The sequence below is a fragment of the Ascochyta rabiei genome, chromosome 10, assembly GCF_004011695.2.
Source record: "Ascochyta rabiei chromosome 10, complete sequence".
NCBI lineage: Eukaryota > Fungi > Ascomycota > Dothideomycetes > Pleosporales > Didymellaceae > Ascochyta > Ascochyta rabiei.
In genome coordinates this window covers 46,243-54,750 of record NC_082414.1, presented here as the reverse complement: position 1 = coordinate 54,750, position 8,508 = coordinate 46,243, and the positions used below count along the sequence as shown (strand labels likewise).

Here is an 8,508-nt window from a genome sequence, read left to right as displayed (position 1 = left end):
CGTTAGGGAATTACCTCTAGAGGTATAAATAGCCAGTAAGGTTATTACTTTGTAATAAGAATGTAAGAAGAAAATCATTGCTATAAATAAATACTAGAAATTATACGCAGATAAGAAACGCTTAGCATATACGTTTAAAATAGGTAATTAAGTAATAGTATTAAATTAGCACATTAGGTTAATAAGGCCTAAGAAAAAGCTTAACTAGAAGTACCTAGGTCTAGGTTGCATAGTAGACCAGTATAGTCTAACAGCATTTAAAGTTAACCTTCTAGGCTTACAGAGCGTACATCTAGTCTTCTATACGTTATTACTAGAGCCTTATAATCTATAGGGCCTTATTCTACACCTAGAGGTCCTAATTGTAGACACGCTGCGTAAACATAGTAATAATGTCTACAAAGTGGACACTATACTAGATAGGCGCAAAGAAGAACAAAATTAGTAGGAATACCTAGTTAGATAGACCAGCTATAGAGAAGAAGAGAACTCCTAGGAGCCTAGTTAAAATATTTCTAGTAACGTCCTCTAACAATTTTAGAAATCTAAGGGCATTATTCTAAAAGGAATCTAAAAGTAAAGACCTATAGGGGTTAAGGTCGACCCCTAAAGAAGAAGGGGAAGGAGAAAAGGTAATAAGAGTATCCTAAGGAGACAACATACCTTTACTAGTTTTCCTATAGGGTTTTTAGGGTGTTTAACAGCATTATACTCTAGGATTAACTTAGCTAAGCTTATAAGCATCTCTTAGGATCTATTATTGCCTATTATAGACTATAAGAGCCTATTACAAATTACAAACAGCTTAACCTAAGGGCATAAAATTTATTATATTACAGGAAGTAAACATAATATATAAAAGTAAGTACTTTATTAAATTAAGCCTAAGGCTTAGGTATATCTAGGATTTCTAAGGGAAATCTAACTATAGAAATTATTTAGGGTTATGTTGTTATGTAAGCTATAATGGCCTATTAGGGCCTATTATAACATGTTCTTACCACCTTTAAGTGCTGTTATAGCAGTCTAGCTTCTTCTAGAGCGCCTTAATCTTCTTTGTCACAGCACCCTTCTTTAAGCCAGTGGCAGAATCCTTCTCTACCTCTAGAACAGCTATCTCTGTAACTATAGACTTGCCTTTTTTCTTATAATTAGAAACAGGGTTAGCAACATAATTACAAACCTTAACCTATAATAAGTTAGTATAGCCTATTTAGGAACAGAATTAGTATACATACCTACTTACAAAAGGAATTAGTCTCCTTAGCAACCCTGTTAGCTACAGCAACCTTAAGACTGCGCTTACTAGCCTTAGCATAGGCTAAAACTAACTTCAGTGCGCTAGCGCTAGTCTGGGCGGAAATTAGAGTAAGGGTCCTTATCCTCTGCAATAGCGCTACTGTATAGGTAGAGGTAAGAAGCGTAAGGAATGTACGTGCTACTAAACACGTTAAAATAACCTATAATAGACTAAAACTACTTAAAAAGACAACTTACTAGCTATAATCCTTAGAAATAGGCTAATAGAGCTCTATAAGCTTAAATTTAGCTAACTTCTTCTCTAACACAGTTAGTAGGCGCTACTAGTGCTTACTATCAACCATGTCCTAGTCAGAATCCTCGATGCTAAACTCTAACTTCTAGAGAATATTTTAAATCTTAGGTAGCTCTGTGTTATTCTTAGGGTAAAGCTGCTAAGAGTTAGTATAACCTATAATAGGTAATAAACACCTAGAAGGAGGATATATACTGCAATGCACTCCTAGTTAGCAGAAAAGCACTAGAAACAGCGCATAACCTAGTTAGACTTGTCTAATTCTATCTCTATAATCTAGGCAGAGTACATAGCAGTATTAGCAGGCGTAACCTAGACATAAACGTAACTAACCTAGCTGCAATGCTTATACTGGCCTGTAGCAAAGCTACAGACGTACTAAACGCACGCCTAAAACAACTAGACCCTATTATAAGCAAAATTGTTGCTAACTACATTTAGATCTATAGTAGGTAGGTAAGGTAGCAGGCTTAGTATTAAAGATTGTGCTTGTAAAGTTGTTAGAGCCTAGAGGATCTAGTTAGCTGCCTATAGAGTTATAACGACCTATAATAACCTATAAGAGGCTATCCTAGTTTAGTAAAGGAAATTCCGCCCTTACTAAAGAAAAGCACTAACTTAATAAAAAGTAGAGTAGAGTGTAGAAGTAATAGTCTAAAATAGGTAGTAACATTAGGTATACCTAGGCAGGAAGCTAGTAGCATAGGGACCTACTTATTCTCTAGGTACCTGCAAAAATTTAAGGTAAAGGTAGAGGTAAGAGTAAAGGTAAAGATAGGGGTAAACGCAACCACTAGCAGGTTTAAGAAGATCCCCTCTGTCACTAGATAACCCCTCCCTAGTGCCTAGGACGCCTTGTGGCCCACAGTGGCCTATTATTACTAACCTAGGTTTAGGTAACCACAATACCAATTGCTTAGGACAAACAATCCTAGAAGGGGATATTGTTAGGCCCCTAGTCCCTAGGTGCTCTGCACTAAGACTAAAGACTAAAGGCCTAGTAAATAGAGTAGGGGTGGCGTATCTATATAACCTGGCCAGATCGCTCTAATTACTTAGGAGCGATTCGTCTATCTATAACCTGCAATTACACTCTCTATCTTTAAGTGCCCAATAACGTGCCACCCTCCCGAAAGGGATCCTAACATTAAGTACACTTGTATGTTAGGACTTCTGCTAAGGTAAATGGTGACCTACTAGTATTTGTCACAACCTACTAGCAGGTTCCATTAACCTTAGTAGAACCTTTCTTTACTTTTACTTTTACTTATAGAGAGTACAGGCCTTACTACTATAAATAGGCGTCTCTCTCTACCCTCTTGTAGCTTGCTGTCTGCAATTTTGTTTACTCTTCTTTTAAATCTATTAGTTTACTAGATTACTACATTTATGCTTATAAAGTCTGCCTTATATTATGCTTGTGCTTACAATGGACATACCCTGTATCACGCGCCTTACTATAATAATAATACTTTTTTGTTTATTACTAATTCTAAACCCAAAGATGTCTTGAAATAAGACTTTTACAGAGGGACATACTATTTGTTATTACAATAGTTTTTAATATAGTAGACTAGCTAAAACACACAGAGTAGTTAACTACTTTGTTAACATGTTTTTGTCTTAAATGCTATGTAGCTGGTTCTTAGCAACATAAAACCCTTAAGAGAGTTTATCTGTGTATAACAGTCTTCCTTTTCTATTTAATCTTAAGGCTGCCTGGACGTCTAGAGAGATAGTTAAACACGGTCGTTTATTTCTAGCCTGGTTTAGTTGGCTTAGTTAAAGGTCTAAGACATTATGCGCCGCTTTTTAAAAAGATCTTTTAGTTTTCTAAGCCGCGTTAAGTAATCTATGCTTCTTTTTATTAGATAGAGATATTTTTTTATTTATTAACTCTTGTTACAAAGTTAAAGCAGTGTAGATTAACTAGACAGATAATTGCTGTAGTAGTGTTAGCAGACTAAAGGAGTGATTAGTAATCTAGATAAAACTGTAAGCTATGTTTATAGGTGTTAAATAGTGCTAGGTACGCTAGCAAAAGGGTAGGGGGTACCCTGGGGTTGGATAGGGGTTGGGTACGGTCTGCACGGACGTTAGGTAGAGGTAGGGTAGGGGTACCTCTAGCGTGGGGTAGGGGTAGGGTACGGTCTGCACGGACTTTAGGTAGGGTAGGTTTAGGTAGGGGTTAGGTAGAAGTTAGGTAGGGGTAGGGTAGGGTGATTTAGAGTTACCTAATCTTCTATAATACTACAGATAACATGCTTAATAGTATGCTACTTAGAAACGCTATATGCATACAGAACTTAATTATAAAAGATTTAAATAAAAGACAGAATCTTTTATTATTTTCTATTTATAACAGCTATTTATTACAGAACTATGTATCTTAATACTGTAGTAGCCTTGCTCTCTTTTGCAGCCGCCGTTCTCGCTATGTTAGAGTTAATAGACTAGTTTCTTTAGTACTACTACTGTGTTGCTCTTCTTCTATAACCCCTGTTTCTAGACTAGGACAAGCTAGTAGCTTAAAGAGATTATCTAGCTTATCTAAAGCTGCCTCCTCCCCTTCTTGTATCTGTGCTAAAGTAAGAGCGTCCTTTAGAATTATAATCTAGCGTATTGTAGTAGCAGATAACCTGTACTGTCAGTCCCTAATTACATCCCTAGCTGTGTTAAACACCTATTTAACTCTAACTTCTGTTATTAGTACTGTAGGTATATCTTTTGCTACACAAGCAAGTTATAGATAAGTTGTAGCATTAACCTTCTACTAGTCTAGTAGATTAAATCTATCTCCCTGTTGTATGCAAGGGGTACTAAGATAGGCCTTTCCTTCTTAGCAGGTGTAAGCCACCTACTTGTTATTATTAGACAGGATTAAAGTCTAACTACAGGATAAGAAGCTCCTATTGGGTTGCTAGACTAATGTTGCAGGTTTTTAGAACAAATTATCTTCTACTAACTGTTAAACAGGGTTGTGAAGTACTTGTGTAGGGCAACCTAAATTATTTTAAAATAATAAGTTAGGAATTAGAAGAATTACTCTTAGTACATGTCCTTATCTTAAACTTCCTAGATATTATTCTTATAACGTAGTTAGTAATAGTATGTAATAAACTGCTATAATAACATTACCTTATACACAGTAAGCTTCTAGCTTAGATCTAAATTTATTGCACAGTTAAACAAGAACCCGCAACTGTCCTCTGTTCTTAAATAGTACTTAGACAGCTTAACACAACCCTTTTACACAGCTGCTTTTACAACTTCTAGCTATTCTAAGTTACTAGCGCAACCTAGGTTGTTGCTACGCTAATTAGGTTTCTAATCTAAGAAATTAAATAGCTAGTTATACATTAGCTAGATGTGCTAAATAAGAGGTTTTAAAGTCTCGCTAAGGCCACTAGATACCTTCTTAAATTACTGTAGCATTATTGTAACAGCCCGCAGGTGCTGCCACTTAATTGCTGCTAGTCGAAGTTTTTTATGATTTTTAAAATTAGCTTCTGCTACCTTGTTATATTTAGAAGCACCTTCTCTACAGCTTAGTACCTTAAGTGTAATTTATTACTCTAACTATTTGTTAATATAGACCTAAAGCTTTAGTGCGCGCTTATACATACTATAGGTAGAGTTCTACCTAGTCCTAACCTCTTATAAACTAATAGTTAATAATTTACTAGACTATTTTTTTATAATGTAAGAAACCTCTTAAATTGTTATAATAATAGATCTATTATAATATAGATAGCGTAGATCTATGTTACACTTAGTATGTAATAAAATAATGTTAACAGCACACACAACAAAGCAATATTTCGACATAGGGCCCTACACACCGGAAAAACATTAGAATCTATCTTAACCCAGCGAGGATATACTATCCTAAGCTTCCTAGAGCCTTTAGGCGTCTAGCTGCTGCACGCTGCCTAGTTATCTAACCTAATCTGTTGCAAAAATTTTTAGATTTGCAGAGCACAGACCTCCCCTATAACAACAATCTTATCTTATCTTATCTCCTAAAATCTTACCTTAACAAACACAACAACTAACAAATCCTACCCCTACTAGATAGCAACAAGCCTTTCCTTAGCTTTCTGCTTTTAACCTCTTCTTTCTACTCCTAGAGGTCTACTAGTTAGGCTAGTAAGAATATAACAAAGGCAAGAATAGTAAAGCTAAGACTGCCTTTTCCTTGTTTTTCAGCTCTGAAAAGCAGATAGAGACTAGGTACCTCTTTCTGTGCAAAAACAAGCTCTCTTCTAGTCGTTTCTTAGTTATTTCATTTTAAAAAAGAGAAGGAAAACCCCACCTAGGACCAGGACCCAGGACCCAGGACCATAGAACTGGAACCACCACCTAATAGAGAGTTAGAGACCAATCTCCAAACACAGGGACAATGGAAATAAGCCCCCCTAGCTCCCTAACCTATCTAGGAGAGATGTACTAGCCTATACTAATCCTAAGACCTATATCTATACCCTTATCGTCTACACTAAACCTATAATCTACTCTAGGAATACACTAACCTAGTATATTTAACAGAACTACAACGTTACCTCTACCCTCTGCTCCCTCTAAACAACCAGCTAGTAGACCTGCTACTCCAACAGCACCTAGGCTTCCCCCTTTCTAATTTAACATAGCCACTAGGCCTATAAACTAAGCCCCTATTGCTAAAAAAGTAAAAGAAGCTCTATCTATTGCTAGGACAATAGTTATCTAGGCTTCTTCCCTAGCTACCTTAAACAAGGAAAAATTAAACCTCCTAGACCTTCTAGAAATCTTTTAAGACTACACAGAAAACAACAGGATAAACAAATAAGGCCTCTCTATCCTAGCCTTCTAACTATCTAACCTTAAAACAGTGTCTAAATTCATTAAAACAAGAGCAAAACTCCTTTAGAAACCTACCCTAGCTACTAAGACTCCTACTGTTTAACCTTCTACTTAGCCTACTTCATACGCATCTTCAGCTTCAGCTAACCTCCCTAAGAACACAGACTAGCAAACAGTTATAAAGAAGAAGGAACCTACTATTATAAAGAACTCTCTAAGTGCACGCTAACTAGTTCTTACACTAGAGCAAGAACTACCCTCTTTTGCCCCCCTAGAGATGCGTAATACTTTTAATAAGGCCTTTATAGATAAAGGAGTAAGCCTCCCTATAGTTGCTTCTGCTAGCCTAAGTAGAAGAAACAACATTGTTCTTACTACAACGCCCTCCTTTACTGCAAAATACCTGCTTAAAAACTAAGTAATCTAGCAATTAGTTACTACCTATAAGGAAGCCCTTCTAATAGAACTATAGCACAAAGTAATCCTACACAATATCCCCACGTCTCTAGAAACAAACTAGGACCTAGAGGTGCTTAAGTTAGAGATAACTACCTTTAACAAAGGCCTAATAATAGTAGGAAACCTATTCTGGCTAATAAGCTATAAAAGGAGACAGAAGCAACAACTAGGATCTGTCTGTGTAGCGTTTGCAACAGAAAAAGAAGCACAACAAGCTATACGCAATAGACTATACCTACTAGGAGCTAGTATAAGAATAGAGAAGTTTATTCCTACACCTCCTACTACACAATGCTAAAAATGTCAGCGATTTAGACATACAGAGAACAGGTGCCTTAATAGCACTATATGTAAGATATGCGTAGATAAACACCCTACAACACTACATAAGTGTAATACGTGTAGTACTACTAGCAAAGCCTGCGTATATACTATATCTAAGTGTATAAACTATAAAGAAGCACATATAGTAGATAGCATTTAATATGTAGCCTTTAAGGCTATAATAAACGCATAAACACACCTAGAATGCTAGACAACCTAAGGATTCTATGAGTAAATCTAAACAAGAGCGTATAAGCTACAGAGAGCGCCTTATAACTTGCAGTAGAACTTGCTATAGACCTTGTCTTAGTACAAGAACTATAGCTTATCCCTACTTAACAATAACCTTTAGACTACTTAGACACACGCTCTGTAAACCACCCCTCCTTTACACAAATCCTACCCCTACTACAGGACTATAGCATAAGGCCATGCGTTCTAGCCTATGTCCTACGTTCAACACCAGTACAAATTACCCTAACAGCAGATATAAACCCTAACCTAGACTTTCTAGCTATTACAGTCCAGCAGTCTAGGTTAAACTTTATAATCTACAATATATACAACTAAACAAACAACCTAAAAATACCAAACAAGAGATAGCAAGTGCCTACTACCAACTAAAACTAGGACATGGATATAATAAAGCATACCTCTACAACCTATAGAAGGTAGATAGCAACAGATGTATCTGCAGCTACATACAAACAACTCAACACCTCCTACTTAGCTGTAAAGAATACAAACAAGTAAGAAAAACAATACAGGACAACCTACAAGGACAACGACTCTTAATAAACCTACTACTCCACACAACCTAGGGAATTCTAGCTACTCTAGCTTTTATTTCAGACACTAGAATAGGCACCTGCAAGTGGTACCTACAACAAACAACAGACACCTAAAAAATGCTGTTAACCCCCTAGAGCATAGGCTCTCACTACAGGACTCTGAACCTATATTTACTACCTTTTAAAACCACGCTCCTTAAATTACCAGAGTAGCTTAACTGCTCTCGTCTTATAGAGTCTTAGACTTACACAGAGCGTTAACCTTATTAATAAATCAATCAATCAATCAATCAATAATAAAATATTGTAATAATTATTTTTACCTTCTAGAGAGAGTTTAGAACAGATATGCTGTTTTTAATACCCCTAATATAGCGTTGCTGCAGTCTTTGTGCATGCTCTAGTTATAGTAATACCTTAAGTTAGAGATAGTAAATAATGTCTTATATAACAAGGTTGATTATATATATAAGATAAGGAACAGTGTTCTCTCTGCTATCCTAAGTAATGTTGTTCTGCTGTAGCAACCTCTTTAAG

At 36.2% G+C, this 8,508-nt stretch overlaps 13 annotated features.

The window, feature by feature from the left end:
* Positions 1-2,692: part of a mobile genetic element that runs on past the window's edge.
* Positions 1-2,703: part of a mobile genetic element that runs on past the window's edge.
* Positions 2,296-2,339: a tandem repeat.
* Positions 2,501-2,703: a long terminal repeat.
* Positions 2,704-2,707: a direct repeat.
* Positions 2,705-2,971: a mobile genetic element.
* Positions 2,972-3,677: 706 nt separating this feature from the next.
* Positions 3,678-3,774: a dispersed repeat.
* A 129-nt stretch (positions 3,775-3,903) lies between these two features.
* Positions 3,904-4,043: a dispersed repeat.
* Positions 4,044-4,494: 451 nt separating this feature from the next.
* Positions 4,495-5,349: a dispersed repeat.
* Positions 5,350-5,357: 8 nt separating this feature from the next.
* Positions 5,358-8,257: a mobile genetic element.
* Positions 5,558-5,593: a tandem repeat.
* Positions 8,237-8,272: a tandem repeat.
* Positions 8,266-8,508: part of a dispersed repeat that runs on past the window's edge.